The sequence below is a fragment of the Phyllostomus discolor genome, chromosome 11, assembly GCF_004126475.2.
Source record: "Phyllostomus discolor isolate MPI-MPIP mPhyDis1 chromosome 11, mPhyDis1.pri.v3, whole genome shotgun sequence".
Classification (NCBI taxonomy): Eukaryota; Metazoa; Chordata; class Mammalia; order Chiroptera; family Phyllostomidae; genus Phyllostomus; species Phyllostomus discolor.
In genome coordinates, this window is record NC_040913.2 from 91,936,637 (window position 1) to 91,956,276 (window position 19,640).

The following is a 19,640-nucleotide window of genomic DNA, read 5'->3' on the forward strand; positions in this document are numbered from 1 at the left end:
TCGCTTCTGTCCAGAGTGCAGACTGCAGTGGGGAAGTAGCCAGCAAAGCGGTGGGGGGGACTTTGCAGGGTGAGACCTAAAGGGCCCCTTTAGTGAGAGCCGTGCCTCCTGGGAACCCGAGCGCTCTGGCCAGGCAGCTCACGCCAAGCAAGGCAGACAACACCGCAGGTCGTTTTAAGATACAATCTTCATTCAGGCTTAATGGACTGCTAATAAATGCTCAGCTGGGCCAGAGGCAGGCACTCTCCAGAGACCTCCAGAAATCTGCGGAACCTTGTCTTTCTGGTCGGGGCTGGGGGTGGGAGCGGGGCCCGGGGAGACCAACATCTTTGTTTGGGATACAGTTTCCGTCATTTTTGCATGTTGCCCTCTCACTTAGCGATGCATTTGGAAGCAGGGTCTCAAAGCTGCTCCCCAGTTCTCAGTGGCAGTGGCTTTGAGAAAACCTCTCCAGTACAATTGCCCTTGACCCGCCTGAAACCCGACGCCACCCAGCAGAGCCAGCTCACCTGGGACTGCACCCAACACCTGCCGGCTTTTGTTCCTCTAAGTGGCCACCATTTGAAAAGTGCTGGGAAGGTGAATGATGCCATTCAAGTATTTTATTTGGCCCAGGGAACTTGCTACACAAAGCTGGAGCGTTCTCAGTGAGCCCCATGACAAGACCACAGGTTGTATCAGCGTGGCTGTGGCAGGCTCAACAAGAATTAGGCTATTTTTAAACTTCATTCTTCTGAGCGCAGGTCGGCAGAGGGCAGGTGAATGGCTCTGGTTTTGCAGAGAATTAATAAGTAGATGTAATCCGCGGCTTTGAATTTCACGAATCTGGAAAATTCATTTAACGCCATGTAAAGACTTGATTTTTTTTAATTTTATTCTCCGGAATTTTTCGTGGGAAAACTGTTCGGTGTTGATCCCAGTTTTGCTGGGGCTGGTGGGGGACAGCACCCTGACACACAGGATTCACTGTGGATCAGTTACCAGCTCGCCTGTGTGGTGAGCCGCCCCCTGCCCTTCAGGTTGCCCCAAGGCTTAACTCCTTAACTTAAGGAATTCGGTGCTCTTATTCAAGTTCTCTTCCAAGTCTTGTTCAAAACACTGTTCTTCCTGAGACTGTGCTGTAGAAACTCTAAAGACTCCTCTTCCCTTGGGCGACGGTGTTCTGTGTTGCAACATGCAGAGCTGCTTCCGCACACAGACTGCAGAAGCAACTGCAGACCCGCTGCCCTGCGCTCTGCTTCGCCCTGGCGGTGGGGGCAGGTCTGCACTGACATCGCAGGCCCCTGCGAAAGGCCGTGAACTTCCAGGGTGCGCTCACTCCTCCCTACTGAAGTGCGCTCTGCCGACAGCTGGCTGCCCCATGCACTTGGGTCACGTGGTGACAGTCTTCAGTGTTTGCGTTTCTAAGCCTGCAGGCTGTGGTCCCAGGGTCCCAGGGTCAGCCTGGCCCACACAGCTGGGCTTGTCGGACCGGCTCGGAGAAGTGGTCCATGCTGTATGCCACGCAGCCTCTGCACACGCACTTCTGAAATGCAGTCGTGTGCATTCGGACGTTGCTAGGGAACGTACTTTCATCATAGTTTTGCATTTATTCTTTTTATGGCCAATTAAAGGCATAACAAATAACAGTGACTTTGATATTCACCCCGCCATCCGTGGTGGGCATCAGAAAAGAGAAGAAAAGGTAAAGTTCCTCTTCACCCATACCTTTCCTTGGCATTCCAGTTCCCAGCATCCCCTGTAGCCTCTGTGGTCCTTACACACGCTGCTCCTCTCCCACACGGATCTCTACACACTGTCCCAAGCACGTCGTACTCACCATCACCTCCATGTCTCAGCCTGTGTGACTTCTGTTGCCTGAAATAAAGCTTAGAAATTCACCTGTAGAGCGATTGACAGTTTACAGTTGCTTTCACACATATTTGATGATAATACTTCATAGAGCGGGAAGCTGAAAATCAGAGAAGTTGCTTTGCTCAAGGACACAGTGACAAATTTGTCTAGATGACACGTTAGGATCATTATGTGGGTCGTGGTAACCTGTCTGTACGTCGAGCTCTGTTTCCAGTGCTGCAGGATATATTTGTCTTTTTACTGCTTTTTTTTAAGCTATAGCCACCCTTTCCCCCATGTAATTGAATTCTCCGGTCCAAACTGAGTTTTCGCTGTTGACTGTGTTCCCACGTTGTCCTGCCATCCACAACCTCCTACCCTGTTTGTCTTCTCGTCTGTCCCTCCAGCGCTCCGCACAGCCTCCTTCCACATCAGGACCCGCTGTCACCCTTGAGACTCTGCTCTCCAGGCTGAAGGAGTCTGCACTCCTCTTAAGCAGCCTGCCACTCTGCTCTTCCGACTGACAGTGTGCAGAGCCGGCCCCTCCTGACATGGGGATCCCCACGGTTTTACCCTGATGGGTCTTGCAACACCAGGTGCTGCAGCTTCCCAGCCTCCTCCTCTCTCCATTCCCTTCGGCGCAGGCTTGGTTCACACGGGCAGTTCTCGTCCTGGTTCTGAAGATGTCTTGCCGGAGGCTCCTTTGTCCCCACCAGGCCTGCCTGCCACCAGCTCGCCCCCTGCTCACGGATCGAGCCGGGCGGCCGAGCCCAGAGCCTTAGACACGAGTGGCTGCGGAGCAGTTGCCATGTGGGGAGTGCAGCTGAGCAATTTAATTTCCGTTCCTCCTAAGTCATTTGAATTTAAAGAGCGCCTGTGGCGAGGCTCCCATGAGGCCGTGCAGCTGCAGAGTGGACCGTCTGCCTGGCAGCGGTCACGGGGCACGCCAGGTCGGAGAAGGGGCGAAGTGTTGAACGGGACAAGCCACCAGCTTTGCTCACTGCCAGTGCTCATTATGGCTGTGAGAGGAGACAGTTTTCAACCGACTGGGTTAACAGTGTTCACTGCCTGCGAACAGTCACCATGGTGATGCTATTAATACAGACCCTCAGTCTGCCGCGTAGCCAGTAGGCCGCCCAGTTGCGCAGGTATCATCGTAAAGAAAACAATAAGCCTATAATGACGAAGGGAAATAGAAATTGGGGGAAACATCAGGGACATCCCTGTCATCTACCACTTTGCAGGCATTTGGCTGCATTTATTGTGGCTAGAATGTTCTTTCTTTCCAACCCTTCGCACTATGTATCTCAAAACAGATGTAACCTAGGTTCCCGAAATGCTATTTTGTGAGCCATTTTCAGATCTAGCGCGTGAATTATTATCCTCTTAGAATACTTCTCTGTGGAAAATTGTCACAGTAAAGCAGAGGTCCCAGCTCAGATATTTATAGGTTTGTCAGCTGCAAAAACTGTACCATTTTGGCACCAGTTTGCTATAGAATAAAATGTCCCTGCCTCCTGATATCCTTCCTTACTTGATCAAGTTCAAGGCTGGAGGTATGCAGCATGCATGCTACGGTCTTTGATCCAGGCTCAGGCTGCCTGTCCTTTGACTCTCAGGCTGAACCGGGTGTTGTGCCTCGCAAACCTGGACCTGCGAGTGGGCAGGATGGCTGTCACCCACATTACTGCAGGGCTTTGGGAAGGAAGGCACTGGGGCAAGGCTTTGCACCGGGGAGGCTCTCAACCGCCTCCGTAGAGTAGGTAAATGAATGACGCTTAAAAAAAAAGAGCCCTGGCTGGCATAGCTCAGTGGATTGAGCGCAGGCTGTGAACCAAAGTGTCACAGGTTAGATTCCCAGTCAGGGCACATGCCTGGGTTGCAGGCCACGGTCCCCAGCAACCGCACATGGATGTTTCTCTCTCTCTCTCTTTCTCCCTCCCTTCCCTCTCTAAAAATAGATAAATAAAATCTTTTTTTTAAAGAGATTTTATTCATTTTTAGAGATAGAGGAAGGGAGGGAGAAAGAGAGGAAGAGAAACATAAGTTGCCTCTCACATGCCCCCTACTGGGGACCTGGCTCACAACCCTGGCCCACAACCCAGCCCTGACTGGGAATCAAACTGGCAACCTTTTCGGTTTGCAGCCCGATGTTCAACCCGCGGAGCCACACCAGCCAGGGCTATGAATAATGCTTTTTAAATATGCTAATTTGCCAGGCAGTGAAAGACAAATACCATATGATCTCACCTTTAACAGGAACCTAAACAACAAAACAAAGAAACAAGCAAAATATAACCAGAGACACTGAATAAAGAACAGGCTGACCGTGTTCAGAGGGGAGAGGGGAGGGAATTTCAGGGGAATTTCAGAGGAAAAGGGGAAGGGTTTACAGGAACGAGTATAAAGGACACATGGACAAAAACTAGGGGCAGGTGGAAATGCCCCTAGGGAGGGAGGAGGGGAGGGCTGGGTGGGTGGGTTGGGATGGGAGTGAAAGATAGAAAATTGTACTGCAACAACAATTAAAATAAAATTAAAAAATAAATAAATATGCTAATTTGATGTTGCTTCAATTGAAGAATGTTTAAGTTTTCTTCCAAACACCCTTCCTCTAACAAAACAGAGCCGCTGTGGCCTGGGCTTCTTGTCCTGGTGGGCAGCTAACTGGTAGACGAATTGAACAGCGCCTTCACGCGGGTCCTGCTGAGGCTCCCGTCTGTGACCGCTGCCTCAGCCTGGAGCCGTGGGAATCCACGTGGAGTCCAGAGCTCACCTGCCCTGCTCCGGCCCCTAGCATTGCAGCTCAAGTGGAAATAGACTCCCCGAGTGTCCATGGAGAATGCTCGTCTTCAGAAAGTTTTACCACCATACCCTAACTCTGTGATAGTTCAAACCTCAAAGAGAGTTCTAAGAAAGATGAACGGATTTCTGGCTCTTGAAAGGCACATTTCTGTCATTCGGCTCCAAGGGATTTGTCTCGCTCACCAGGGCCCTTGAACGTAACAGTATTAGCCAGGGCTCTCTGGAGAGACACACACAGTAGGGGTGTGTGTGTGCACGCACACGTGTAAGTGAGCGAAGGGACTGGCTCAGGAGACCCGGGAGGCCGGCGGGGCCGCCTGTGCAGTGCAGACGGGCTGCAGCCGCGGAAGGGGCGGGGCTGCCGGTGAGGCCGGAGACCTCCGTCCCGCTCCGGGAGGCGAGGTTGGTGCTGTCCAGACCTTCCTCTGATTGGCTGGGCCCATCCACGTGTCGGAGGGCGGTTTGGTGACCCGAAGGCCACTGGTTCAAATGTTAACACCATCCAAGAGCATCCTCCGAGATGACAAAACTAGTCATCACAACAGCATAGATGTGAAGAAGCCGTGATGGACAAAGCTACGTAATTCTGGGCTGGAATCAGGCTTTTTTTTTTTTTTTCAAAAAACCGTTACAACTCATTTATAGTTGTCATCAGCTCCTACTTATCGACCGTGTATGTCAGAGGTGCTTTCAGTGTCTGATCTCTTACTGTTGCAGTGACCTTCAGGCGCGGATGGTGTTCTCATTTTTGTCGAGGTCCCTGAGGCTCCCAGGCGTCATTTGCTCCGTCGAGGCTAGGAGGAGGGCGCGGCCCCCAAATGTCTGTCCGCTCAGGACCTGGCTGATGATGGGACCTGTTTGCACTTGGGCTGTTCTGCCTCTGTCCCCAGAGCCAAGGGGTCGTGGCTTGTGCTTCCTCCTCCTCCTCCCTCCTCCCCCAGGGAGTCCAGGCAGCTATCCTGTTCACGAGAAATGGCTGTCACAAGGGTGGGTTGGATGGATAATGACCGTGCAAAGGTGGCATTTTGCCCCATGGGGAGTTCTGTCCGCAGGATGAGAGATGAAGGCGATCTGCTGTGGACCAGCATTTTACGATGAGGGGCGGTCATGTCCAAGTGGTGGAGGGGGGAGCCCCCTTTCTTTTTTTTTTAAGATTTTATTTATTTATTTTTAGAGAGGGAAGGGAGGGAGATGGAGAGAGAGAGAGAGAGAGAGAGAGAGATAGAGAGAGAGGGAGAGAAACGTCAATGTGCGGTTGCTGGGGGTTATGGCCTACAACCCAGGCATGTACCCTGGCTGGGAATCGAACCTGTGGCACTTTGGTTCCCAGCCCGAGTTCAATCCACTGAGCTACGCCAGCCAGGGCTGGAAGCTCCCTTTCCAGGGGCTTCCTGTGGCGGGTGGTCTGCACCGAGATGGCAGCCTCCAACCATCAAAAAGCCTTCCTGAACATTCACAGGAGAGAAGTAGTGCCCTACAAAATGTACCTTGCTTTTTACTTCAGTATCATTCAAGCCCCTGGTAGATACCTCCACCCTGAGAGCTCAGCTTTCTGAAATGGCTAATTATTTTTGATGCTTTGCAAGTGAACATAGTTTTCAATTGTGGTTGGTGACTTTTGCTGTTCTAATAGGATTCTTGCTGCCAATCACTGAGGATGACAGGAAGAAATCAAGTCGTGTAAACTATTGTAGGCTATCCAAAAGCACTTTTATTAAAATAGTGTTTTTAAAAGGAAAGGGAGGACTCTCTTCCCTTGGTTCCCCCCCTCCCCACACGCAGTCACTTGGGCAGCGAAGAGCTAGGCAGGCACCGCCCAGCTGTGGGCTGCAGTGGGCTGCCCTGGGTTTCCCGAGTGCAAAGTTCTACCCACAAGCTCCTCAGAGGCTACCCCCACCACCGGCAAATATGTTTCAATGACTAGAAGTTATCTTGCAGTTCCTTTCCTTGAAACTTGTGTATCAACCTGGAATATCTGCATTTTGTGAAAATTCAGGAATAATCCTTAAGTACTATAGTCTTATTTTCATATATTAAAGTTACTTCCTAGTTATATAGGAGATATTGTTGTGTACTTAAAATCATTTTCCATAGGAATCAATGGTGCCTGTAATTATATAAAATTTATGAAACCATTAAAGTGATATGAACTGAAAGTTGAGTAGGCATAAACATAAATTTATAAAACCCCATTTGGCCTCTCTGAAATCTACAGATAATTGAATTTTTTTCAGTGTAAATCCATTTATTTTTTTAAAATATTCTATTAAGTGTATTGGAGTGGCATTAGATGTGGGATCATATAGGTTTCAAGTGTACATTTCTATACGAGATATATGTATTGCCAAAGTCAATGTGTGTCAAAGTCAAACAAAAGTCAAACCATCTTCCACAGTCAATATAGTTTTATTTATTGTTTCTAATGATATGATATTGTTTCTAATGAGGTGTTGGTATTTGGACAGACAGTAGATCTCTTAAAATAAGCAGATATTTTAACTTTACCAAAGTATATTGAAATCTACCCTCCCCCATATTCAATATAAAATGAATAGCTTTTCTAAATGGTGAACTCTGAGGTCTTTTAAAATTTTTTGGAGGTTTTTTTTAACAAAATCACTTGTTGTGCAGTGGTACTTCGTACTTGCTCTGATCACTGATAACTTTATCTCATTTCACTAGTGCAATTTTAAAAATGTGATGTCTGAACTCACAAAACTACATGTGTTCTTCCTATTTGATTTCCCGGATTGCCATCCAAAACACTGAAAGCAGATAATCAGGTAGTTTTCAAACTCGCTGTCTGTAACACCGCCTCTTCAAGGAATGTACTAAATGTGCGGAATGAACAGATTCTGTAACGCCTGTCAGAGCAGCCCTATCTTCTCCGTGCTTGGGAAATCAAACCGGCGAAGGACTGGCAGGGTCTGCCAGGGGAGACACCCTCGTTTCTTGGCTGGTTCCAGGGAGTCTTTGCTAAGTTAGCTCTTGATGCAAAGAAACAGGCAGTGCCAGGTAGGGCTCCCTCACCTCGTGCCCCTTGATTATTTAGTGTCTTAGTTTTTTTAAAAAAATAACTTTATTTTTTTACACCAAATGTATGCCAAATATAGATAAAATAATTGTAAGATGAGATATGAAATTTACATTAACTTTTAAAAAATGTCCTTTTTACCAAAAAAGTCATTTATTTTCCATTGTAAACAAGTTAGAAATGATAAGGAAGCATAAAAAGAGCATCGCAGTCACTTGCGCGCATGCCAGCCATTGGTTCGCACGTTCAGCACTTCTGATTGTTTCTTCTAAAAAGGTTTGTGATATGTTGGGGCTCCATGAAACTTTGGGATTAGCTGTGCATTTTTGGGGCTGTTTCTCGACTCCCGAGTTGCATGGGAAGGAGCTTGGCTGGGGGGGAAGAGTGGCCTGTCCCCATCTGGCCACGTCAGCAGACGCGGCCGTCTGGGCGGAATAGGGAAGGCGTCTGGTCTTCCCCAGGAAACGATCACTGTTCTCAAGAAAGTTCACTCGATTTCAGCGATCGCCCTGTACTCAGTGACAGCTGAGTGGCGGTGACGATGGTTAGTAGGAGGAGTGGCAGCATCCGTCTGTTTACGTTCCGGAAGCGGCACAGGCCTGGGGCATGGCTAGGTGCAAATGCTTCAGCACTCCTGCCACACAAGAGGTGGGGTCACGGCTACGATTCTCAGTTCCAGGTAATTGTTTCTGATCTCCTCTGTGGTTGTCATGATCCATGTGGTGTGTTCCTGTATTTGAGTTATAATAATGCTATATGTGAGATGTCGCGGAGTAATCAGAGCTTCCTAGTTTAAATGCTCTAGAGTACACTGTAGAGGGGGTAGGGCCAGATGAGGCGGATTAGTCACCTCAGCAGCCACAACACAACGACACGGGCTGGGCGGCTGAAAGCCCAGAGATGTGTTCCTCCCAGCCGTGGGGGCCGGGAGTCTGAAGTCGGGGCGCCCACACCATCAGCTCCATGGCGAGGGGCCTTCTCCAGTGTTCACAGATGGTTGTCTTGTTAAACCTCGCATGGCAAAGAGAAAAGGCATCTCCCTAGTCTCTCTTCTTAAAAGGGCACTCATCCCATTCACGAGGGCTCCACCCCGATGACCTAATAATCAGACCCAAAAGGCCCTGCCTCTCAGTACCACCCCATTCCAATACGTGACTTTGAGGGGGACAGAGTGAGTCCACAGCATGAGGACTCCAGGGAAATGGAGAGAGGATTACAAAGTCCTGCCCTTCTCCAAAGGTCTTATTAAGCTGCGAGTAATAGCCTCAGGTGTCCTCTAAACTAAATAGGGAAGTCAACAGGGATCCTGTTGCTAGGTACTATAAGAGTGGAACTTCATTCATTCACTCATTTTTAGTCCTATGTTAATTCATCCGTATGTCCAGTAAGTATCAAAGTGTCTGCTTTGTTCTCCACGTATCAAATCTAGAATCTGATGAGAAAACAGACTCAGGTTCTCGATTTTCCTTTAAAAAATGTTGGGGGAGCCCTGGTTGGCATAGCTCAGTGGATTGAGCTCAGGCCGCAAACCAAAGCATCGCAAGTTCGACTCCCAGTCAGGGCACATGCCTGGGTTGCAGGGCACAGCCCCCAGCAACCTCACATTGATGTTTCTCTCTCTCCTTCTTTCTCCCTCCGTTCCCTTTCTAAAAATAAATAAAATCTTAAAAAAATGTTGGGGCAGATAATAAATATAATGTGCTTACAGTTCTAACATTGATTATATAATTAAAACCTTCAGTGTCTTTTGTTACATTGTTTGTGTTTTTAAGTTTTAGCTGAGTAGTCATAATGCCTGCTCCACTGGGCATTCATTTGGAGAAACACGAAGTAATTAAGGTAAAAGCATTTGCAGAGTATATTTTATAGCACAAATGCTCGTTACCATCAGGCCTAACTTAAAATGCACATAGGATATCCGAGACGCTTTTATAATAATTCCCTCTTGGAGACATCACCCTTTCTTAATTCTTCAGATTTAGGAAACAAGTGAAAACATGTGGTGACTTCCTTCTGTAGAAGTTCTCCCTCTAGCGGTTACTCTGGGAATCACACTAAGGGTTTCTAAGGGTCCATCCCCAAGTGGAAAAGAAAAGAAAACGAACTAAAAAGAATTGTTAGAAAATACACTTTGAATCATGGAGATGTTAGTTGTTTTTAAGACTAACCAGTTAGATTTTAAAAAGTTATCTGCCACTCAGTTTCTGGAAATGAGAAAGGAAATTCTTGGCCTCCTTTGTGGTATCCTACTAGTTCAAGTGTAGATGGTTGGGGGGGGGTGCTCCCAGGTGCGGGAGCCCCCAAAGAGAAGGGAGCACCCTCCGCTGTGTCACGTGCTCGAGGACTTCCAAGCACCGGGGGTGCTGGGGTTTCACCCGCGTTCTTGGCCTTCAGAGTCACAGCGGGAATGGCCCGTGTGGAATCCCCCACAGGAAGCTGAACAGAAGTGGCTGAGCGAGCACATGTGGTCTCTCTTACAGGTGCCTTTCAGGAAATCATCCTAAAGGGGGGGGGGGGGAAGCCTGTTAATCTGTCGGGAGCACTGCTGCATGTAGGACACCCGGCCCCTAGCGTGGCCGGCCAGGTCCCCGCCGTCTCTCCCCTGCCTCCCGTGCGGCCTCCTGCCTCCTCTGCCCACAGAGCTCCGCTGGGCCCCAGCTGCAGGTGCCCCAGACACTGCCCATAGGGACCTGCCATTCCCTCTGCTGGTGACAGGTTTGTCACTTCGCTGGGTCCTGAGTGTGGGCTCCAGCCTCACCGGCCATGAATAGGCCTTCCCTGACAGCCCCCCAAGGGCCTTCAGACCACTCCTCTGGGTTCAGGCACCCACTCAGTGACCCCAGAGCTGCCGTCACGATCTAAAACACTGTGCGACCTCTTTACCTAACCGATTCTCCGATTCTCCTATTCTCCGTCTGCGTCCCTCCCAGGAACGGAGGCTGCGAGAGGCAAGAGACGGAGCTCCCCGGTTCACGGTTGTGTCCCGGTTCACGGTTGTGTCCCCGCAGAACCCGGGACAGCTCTCCACAGGTGGCAGCTGCGTCCCATTGGTTGGCACCTCGAGTACGTGAATGGGAAGATGTGTTCGCATCAACTAATTGCTGTCCGTTCTTTGGAGTTTTACTGAAACATCAGACAGTCTCTGCGGCCCTGTCTCAGTCAAGACTTGTGTTTCCATCTTGGAAATAATTTAACTTCCCGATGTATTTCACGTGGGAAGAAGGTTTGTAGAAGCGTTGCAGTTCTTAACCCAGAAACTCTATGATAGGATCATGAAATGTAAAACATCTGGGGGAAAATGTTTACTGAGTTCTTGTGCTAAACAAGAACAGGCCATTTTTGTGTCTTTTTTGATTAAAATCGATTTGATTCTACAGCTTATTTAGTGAGACAGTCAAGTTGTCATGTCTGCACAGAAGTGATCGCACAAGTTGAGGTTGTTTTTCTGAAATGGATGTTGCTCCACCTCCCTCTGCCTCCTGGGAGGGGGAGGGGAGGGTGGCTGTCCCGGCTCCCATGCTGGGCTCCCTCCGAGGTTTCTCCAGCCTCCGGAGATGATTACAGAGAAAAACCAAGCCTCTTCTCAGATGGCTTATTTTGTGTACCTTTCAGCGGTTTTGATGGATGTTCCCTTTTGAAACTGCTTTAAATATTCCTCACATTCTTTCACGGTCTCCAGGCCAGAGCCCCTACACCGAAGCCTGCGCCTCGGGGGCGCGGGTCCAGGCATCTGCGCGAGGCCCACGCAGGCTGCAGGGGGGCCCGCAACGTGTGGCCCTTGGATGGGTGCGCTGCTGCCAGCTCGCCCTGACCCTCCCCCCACCCCCCATAACCCTGTCCCTACCCGTCCCTGGGGGTTGCCTCCTAATCTGAACTTGTTGCCTGTGCAGCTAAGAAACAAGTGGTTTTGCTACAAATCTGTGGCAAACAGGCAAAGACTCCCCAGACTGAATTTCTTTCCTAAAATTTCTGCTCCGTCATTGCCGTGTTTCCATGCAGCCCCATGGAAACGGGGGGCGGGGGGAGATGCGCAGAGACTCCGGGCGCTCTCCCGGTAACAGCCGATGGTGTGTGTCTCCCGGGGCGCCGATCCGAGTCTGTTCTGACCGGCGCTGCGCATGTGTGTGTGTGTGTGTGTGTGTGTGTTGAAAGAATAACATGTTTTAATCTATTGCCAGCGAGTGATAGGAATCGGAATAAAATTAATATGCGTTTTATAGATCTGGGTTTTTTTTCCCCAAGGACCTTAAAAATAAACAGATGAAGAACAGCGCATCACTGGCTCCGGCAGGCTCTCTCCCTTTGGCTTCTGCGGCCCTGCTTCCGTTGCCATGGTTACCGGTTTAATCATGGCGCACAGAGCCATTGCTAATTGCAGTCCCTGCCAGCGCAGAAATGAATTCCCTGCATATCCGAGGCCACAAACAGCTTGCCGCTTGCTTGTTTTTTTGGCACTGCATTACCTCATATTCAGAGAAAAGGCAGTGGCACATAATTCTAAATGTTATTTTATGCTCTTTGTTATTAAAATGAAAGGAAGTCTCTCAAGTGGATGGATGTCAAAATAAGCAACACAAAAGGATTTATAAGCGACGACGTTTTAGTGCAAGTGATGTTATTGGTATTAATCCATAATGTATTAATTAGTAGCAACTATAAGCATTTGACATTCTTTTCCTATTAGAAAGTGCTACTAACAGGATGTTCATCGTTGAGGAGCCAAAATTATTAAATTGCTGTGACTAAGCAGTCGAGCCAGAAACCATTATTTGAGCATTTCTATTTTCTAAAAAAAATGAACAATTTACACCCCAATTCCCTTTATTGACTTTTTAAAGGGTCTTGGCAATCACTTGGTACAACCCATTGTTTCTTCATGTGCGCCAGACTCTTGCAAACCAGGGACACTAGGGGATGTCCCCCAGTGTCACCCATGAGGTGGAGCATCAGCCAGAATCCAATCTGGCTTCTCAGCTCCTGTCCCAGTAGCTCCATTGTATCCGTGTAGGTAGAGCAGATACAAAAGAAAAATTGGTATAGGCCTTTCTATTCACTTTTATTATTATTTTGCCAGCTTAGTAGCTGTTTTAAAATATCAGTGAATTATTATCAACAATGGAGATTTTAGAGTATAATTACATTTATGTATATTTTTTGTTAAGTGAAAATGCTATTGTTATTATTTTTTAATTTCAGTGCATTACCCTTCATTTCTGCCTTAGTAAATTTTTGATTAACTGAAAGCATTCTTTTTTCCTCTTGGAATTACTGTATATCTTTTCCCAAACCTACAGGCAAGTTCTTTCTGTTCGATGGCTCTAAGCACTTGCTACTGCACACGGTTGTGACGATGCCCCACACCTGGGGGAAGCGTGGATCGCTCCACTGGCTGACCTGTGCATTCGCAACAGCTGTCAGTGCTTTCGTGACTCTTCGCCTGTGTCCCGGGTGCTGGTCCACCAGGCGTTCTCTGTGTCACCAAGGGAACTGGTCACAGTCACACGAAGAAATGGAAGTCATCCGTTTCTGTTGTAAAATAATGCACGGGCCAGTGCCCCATCGCTGATGGCCCTCGTTTGGCCATCGTGTGCCGAGGTGTCCCTGCCTCCCCCGTGTGGGGGCTCGGCGGCCTGTGGGTGCTTCCCCAGAACTGTGCAGGTCGTGGGGAGGGGCTCCGTCTGGGCTCTTGGGGACACGGGCGCCTGCCACGCTGTGACTGTTCCCCTGCCTGTGAAGACAGGAGCAGATGCATGTGCAATAAAAATGTGAGGCTAGATTCTTCTGTGTCTGATTAAACCCATCTTACTCTAGCTCTGGGTCAGGGTGTGTGCACACCCCCTTGTAGTTTATTACGGAATAAATTTTAACTCCCAATTAAACTTTATTCTGACCTTCCCTGTCTGGTAGACCTATATTATAGTTAATGACACATGTATTGAGTATACTATGTTATTAACGGAAATGCTTTAAAATTGGTGAACTATTTAATTGCCATTTAAATCAGTAAAAAGTGGCCTCTCTTTAATTGGGGGAGACCTTTATGGACTTTTTATTTGTCGTTTTTAATTTGTCTGGCAAAAACAAATGTAAATACAGCTTTGCTGATGTCAAAGAGACAAAAAGCTCACGATTTTGGTAAGGGTTTTTTTCCCTCAGGACGACGACAGGTTAGGAAATCACTTACGGTCTCACACTCTAGGATGGAATTGCAGGCTGAAGGTCACACCGCGGGCTTGCCCTTTCGGTGTTGCCAGTCCTCCGGCGCAGCCGCCGCCGAGTGCCCTTCGATGCGCTCACGGGAACAGCACGGGGACCTCGCCGCTCATCCTGGACTCTGGCCCGTCCCCGGGCTGGGGGTGGGGGGCACAGGCAGGACTCAGGCTTCCGTGCAGATGCTACTGGCCAGTGGCCGTCATCAACAGGGCTGACATTCTTCAGTACTCGCTCTTCTCCACACAATTCTAACGTGCCAATTCAGAAAACTGCCTAAATTTGCAAAAATTATTTAATTTTTCATAATAAAATGATAGAGGGTAGGCCTGGGATATAAAAACATCTCAACTCTGTTATCCACTCACTTGAGGTAGATTTTTTTTAAAGATTATATTTATTTATTTATTTTTAGAGAGGGAAGGGAGGAAGAAAGAGAGAGAGAGAAACACAATGTGCAGTTGTTGGGGGTCATGGCCTCCAACCCAGGCATGTACCTTGGCTGGGAATCGAACCTGCAACACTTTGGTTCGCAGCCCCATGCTCAATCCTCTGAGCTACGCCAGCCAGAGCCTAGATTTGTTTTTTACCAAACGTCTAGCGGATATTTGCTATTCAATGTACTACATAGTACTTTATGCTCTACTGACTTGAAAACTTGAACATGTTCCTATAATGCATCAACGTGCTTCTGAATTTACTCTTATTAAGTCAGTAACACTGCTGTACTTTTTCAGCTGTGGTTTAGGAAGTCTGGCACACTCTCTGTCCAAGGTCAGCTTTGGGTTTGCTCATTGTGTTTTATGAAACTTACATTAAGCCCTGGCTGGGCAGCCCAGTTTGTTGGAGTGTGATTCCTATACGTCAAGGTTGTGGGTTCGATCCCCGGTCGGGGCACATACAAGAATCAACCAATGAATGTATAAATGAGTGGAACAACAAATCGATGTTTCTTGGTCTCTCTCTCTTCTCCTCCATCTCTAAAATAAAAAAAAATAAAAATACAATTTTATGGGGGTTTAGTGATTTGCTAGATAAATAGGGGAGCACAGAAGATACTTTAGTAATCATACCATCATCAGTCAAGGAACCAGAAATACACGTGGGACTGAATGGGACTCAGAGATTATCATTCCTTCTTAAATCACAAGCAGCTCTTGATATCTGCTTTGGAATTTTATGCTTGGCGGTGACCTCTGAGCAGGAGAAGGGGATCTGAACAATAATTTAATTTTATCGTCATTACTCTTATGGGCACGCACAGAGCATTAGCTGCTTTAGGTGACAAATCTAATAAGAACGGGGCCGCACTTTACGGCCCACGTGGTCAGCGTGGACCAGTTTGTCATACAGTTTGTGGATGTGCCTGGGGGTGCGCATGATCGCTTCAGAGTTGGGGATGGCAGGAACATAAATTAAACGTGACAGCTTCATGGTCTTGCTGTGATGTGAGTCTCTGAAAGCAGTCACAGAAATGCGACTTCCTTTCCTCCGTTGACTTTTACTGATCTAGTTCATTGCAAACAACCCCCCCCCCGCCCCCACCCTGTAAGCTCTAGAACCCAGGACAAAGCACTAGTCTGGGCCCTTGAACGACACAGGTGCAGCTGAGGGTTTGAACGGTGTCTCTCCAGCACTACTCGTGGAGACCAACGTGGCCTGTGCGACTGCTCCCACATCGTCAGATCTGGGGGTGCTGCAGAGCAGCCCAGCACTGCAGCTTCCAACCGGCACCTCGCGTCGACAGCTCAGCTCTTACGCTGCACCACATTCACTTCTTGGATCCAACGCCAAAATGCCCTGGACCTACGGTTCCCTGGATTCACGGACCGAGCCCTTTCCCGCAGGTGTTCGCTGGTGAAAGTTTGCTTCACAAGAGAGAGTAAATGCCGTAAAACCAAAACTTAAAAAATCAACTGTATGGAGGAAACATTGGCCTGTCGTGAAAGGCACCCTTTTTGAGGGTAGAGGTCAATGGCTTTTGGCAGATGGGACACCTGTGTCACCACCCCCGGTCTTGAGAAAGGCCGCCTTGCCCCCCTTTGCCAGCATCACCTGCCCCCCGTCCCCCTACCCCCACCGGGCCAGGCAGCCGCTGATCTTCCGGTGCTGCCCTCCACTGGTGTCACCTGCTTTGGAATTAGGGGTAAAGGACTGGAGCTTTTGGGGTCTGGCTTCTTGCACTCGGCACGCCGCTGAGGTTCACGAGTGCTGTGGAACGTGTCCATGGTCCGTGTCTTCCCCCTGCGGCCTGGGGTCCCGTCACGTGGCCTTGCAGTCCGTTACCCACTCGCCTGCTGGTAGACGTCTGGGTGGTTTGCAGTCTGGGCTTACTATGAAAAGGACTATGTGTCGGCCTTCTTGTGGCTGTACGTTTTAATTTTTCTTCACGAACGACTGGGAATGCAATTGCTGGGTCACAGGGCCAGTGGACGCTGGACTTTGTGAGAAACTGTCACTAAGTCACACTGTGTGACATTCCCACCAGCAGTGCAGGAGGCCCCTTGTTACTGCACAGCGCCACCTCTGATTGTCACCTGTTAGGAGCGACCCTAGTGGTGTCCCATTGTGCTTTTAATGGGCATTCTCTGAAGGGTGGCCACGTTGGGGCTCTTTTTGTGAGCGTAGTGATCATTTTTATGTGTGTTAGTTTTTGGTGTGTTCTGTTCTTTGTCCATTTCAATGGAGTTGGTTTTCTTGTGATTAGCATTTATTTGCATGGTATATCTTTCCCACTATTTTACTTTGAATCCCGTTTCTTTGTATTTAAAAATGTGTATCTTATTAAGAGCATATGATTGAGCATTGCTTTTATATACCATTCAATTTATTATACCTGACAACTCATTTATGTGTCGTTTAGACCATGAGTGGTATTGCAAGTAACAGTATAAGTGGGTTTAGGCCCTTGCCTTTTATTTGTTGTGTGTTTTATCATTCTGTGTTCATCATTTCACTTTTCCTGAGTTGTTTTGGAACCCTCACAGAGCTCTTGGGGGGTTCAGTCACGGAGACAGGGTCAGCAGTGAGACGGGGCGACCCGTGGCGAGTGCTCAGCGAGGCCTGGGAGCGGTTGTCGCCCCGTTCACACTCTCTCAGACGGAGTCCTCAGAGTCGCTGTGCAGGTGTGTGCTCACACACGCACACGGGCAGGTCTGCACCGTGTCCGCTGACTGCGTCCTAAGACCTCAGGCAGAGAACCAGGTGGGGAGGTGGAAGGGGTTTAGGGAGGGGGCCTAAGGTGAGGGTTGCCAGACTTAGCTAATAAAAATGAAATTTGGATTTCAGATAAACAACCAATCATTATTTAGTATCAGTGTCTCTTTGATACTGCATGGAACCTAATTATAACAGAGACTCATTTGTTACTCATCTAAAATTAAAATTCAGCGAGGCCTCTTGCCTTGTATCTGGCGTCCCTAGCTGCCCTCCGCGAGCAGGGGAAGGGTCACAGCAATCTGCACCCTCACCCCGACCTCACCTGGGGCTTCCAACCGTAGTCACGTTAATCGGCATTTATCGAATGGTCTCTCCGCCTCGACCCCCTCTCCTGTGAAATGGGCACAATCACAGCGGTTCCTCATGGGGCGGCCGTACGGGGATGGGAGAAACAGGTGCTGAGAACCAGGCCCGCCTCCGTCTAGGTCCCCAGTGAGTGGTCACCCGGGTCTCAGCGACTGCAGTGTGATTTCACACCGGGCCCCTGGGATTGCCACTGTCACTGCTCCTTCTCAAAGTGACAGGTGATGCCCTGCCTCGTGGAGTGGACTGTGTAGCCAGGAAGAGCTAAATATGCCCCAGGAATGGGTAACTAATTTTTATAATTCTGTGCAATGTGCTGTCTAAATCTCATACATTGTACCACGTATCAATAGTTATTGATTAGACTATCAGTTTTCCAGCACTGTATTGTACCCAAGTTATGTAATATTAGCTGAGAAGGAAAAGATCTATGTTTGGGGAACAGTCATGTTGCCTTCTCTGTTTGGTGTGTGGGAGGAACGGAATGCCTATTTTATCTGCAGGAAAAGGGCCAGGATTCTTGGGTGAAGTTTTCACATTATTTGAATAGCTTTTATTCTTAAGAATTCAAAGAGATTAAAGCAAAGTTCAGCCTTTGAGACTCAAAAAAGCTCTCACCAAGCAAAAAAAAAAATAAGGGTTCTTTTACAGTTTAATTCAGAGTTGAGTATTATTGTCTAAATTTAGCTCGTGAAATACATAAAGTAAGCTGGGTAATATCCAAAATGCTCCATAAAAAGATGAGTGCATGGGGAAACTTTTTGCAAAGATAACAGAAGACAAGTTCACAAAGACTTTGTTTCTCAGTTCAGGCCTACATTATGCTTTTAGTGGCTGATGCTGTGGCCTCATCTCAAAGCCTTCCTTTGCAAAGACCATGGCCATGGAACTGCTGCCCACTGCGCGCTAAGCCAGCCGGCCCCCCTCCTGCTGTGACTGGGTGGCTCCGGCACAGGCCTCGCTCTGTGCTGGCACTCAGCCCTCGGCCACCTCTCCGTGCATCTGTCACATTCCGTTTTACCGTTGAGTGGCTGAGGTGCTTCTCTTCTGTGCCACACTGGAAGCATGAGATGCTAGTACAACTGTTTTGTTTGTGTTTACATCTTGCATTGACTTGGCAGTTTGTACATCCCCAAGGCTCTGTACTCATTTTTTAAAAGAATTAATGCCTCATAGCCCTGACTGGTGTAGCTCAGTGGATTGAGCTCGGGCTGTGAACCAAAGTGTGGCAGGTTTGATTCCGCATGAGGGTACATGCCTGGGTTACAGGCCATGGTCTCCAGCAACTGCACATTGATGTTTCTCTCTCTCTCTCTTTCTCCCTCCCTTCTCTCTCTAAAAAATAAATAAATAAAATATTTTAAAAAAAGAATTAATGCCTCATGATAGCAGAAAGGGGAAGCATTTACGGTGTGTGCTTCTCAAAGTCTTCTGCACCCCAGGTGTGTGCATTTCCCCCTCAACACCAAGCGATTCCAACACTACCGGCTCCCTGCCTGCAGCTAGCATCAGGTCCGCAGGGGATGCGTCCGACTCCAAGCACGGCTCCCTCCTTGGACCCTGAGGGCAAGTTGAGTACCCGCCGCATCTGGTTGCCACGTGGTGGTATGCCAGTGAGCAACTTTGTACACGCAGCATCGTGTTCTTTTATTTGCATTCTAACGACGGAATCCATCTCTGTCTAACCCACACTCTTCCCCACGACTCGCCTTTCTGCAAATAACGACAAGCCTCTTGGAATGGTCCCTCAACCTCAGAGGTTCTCCGGGGCTCTGGAAGCACGAACTCATGTGGCTTTATTGTGAGGCTTAGCTTTTAAATGATTTTGATCGAGATAGGCGACTTCAGCTATATAAACACGTGGGGTTTTTTTTGTTTTTTTTTTGAGAGTGTCTGAACATGGAAAACATCTGTGGCACCAGCGCGGAAGGGAGCCTCTGCCGTGGTCCCGTCCGCGGGCGAGCGTCCTTCGCTTCCACTGGCGTCTCTGGGAGGGCGGCAGCTCTCAGAATTGGGTTTATCCCTTGACTTAGCCACAGCTTTGAAAGTGCTCAGAGTCCACGTGTGTTGATTCATTCCACACGAGCCTTCACCCTGGGCATGGCGGGGCGGCACAGGGGCGGGGCGGGGCGGGACAGGGGGGCGGGCCTTGGTGCTCATCCACAGCTCCCTCCCGGGTGGGACACCTGGCGGTGTGTGCTCCTGGGAAGTGGCCTTTGTGGAAACGGGCAAAGGA

General features: G+C 48.7%; 1 protein-coding gene and 1 long non-coding RNA gene across 2 annotated transcripts in view; both read left to right on the forward strand.

Moving 5' to 3' along the window:
* Positions 1-19,640, forward strand: part of GPM6A (glycoprotein M6A) — a 184,204-nt gene that overhangs the window by 25,136 nt on the left and 139,428 nt on the right. The gene's annotated exons all lie outside the window — the stretch shown is intronic.
* On the forward strand, positions 1,252-2,786 carry LOC118497464. The gene is made up of 2 exons (XR_004899987.1): positions 1,252-2,359; positions 2,608-2,786. It is a non-coding gene; the product is annotated as an uncharacterized LOC118497464 (long non-coding RNA).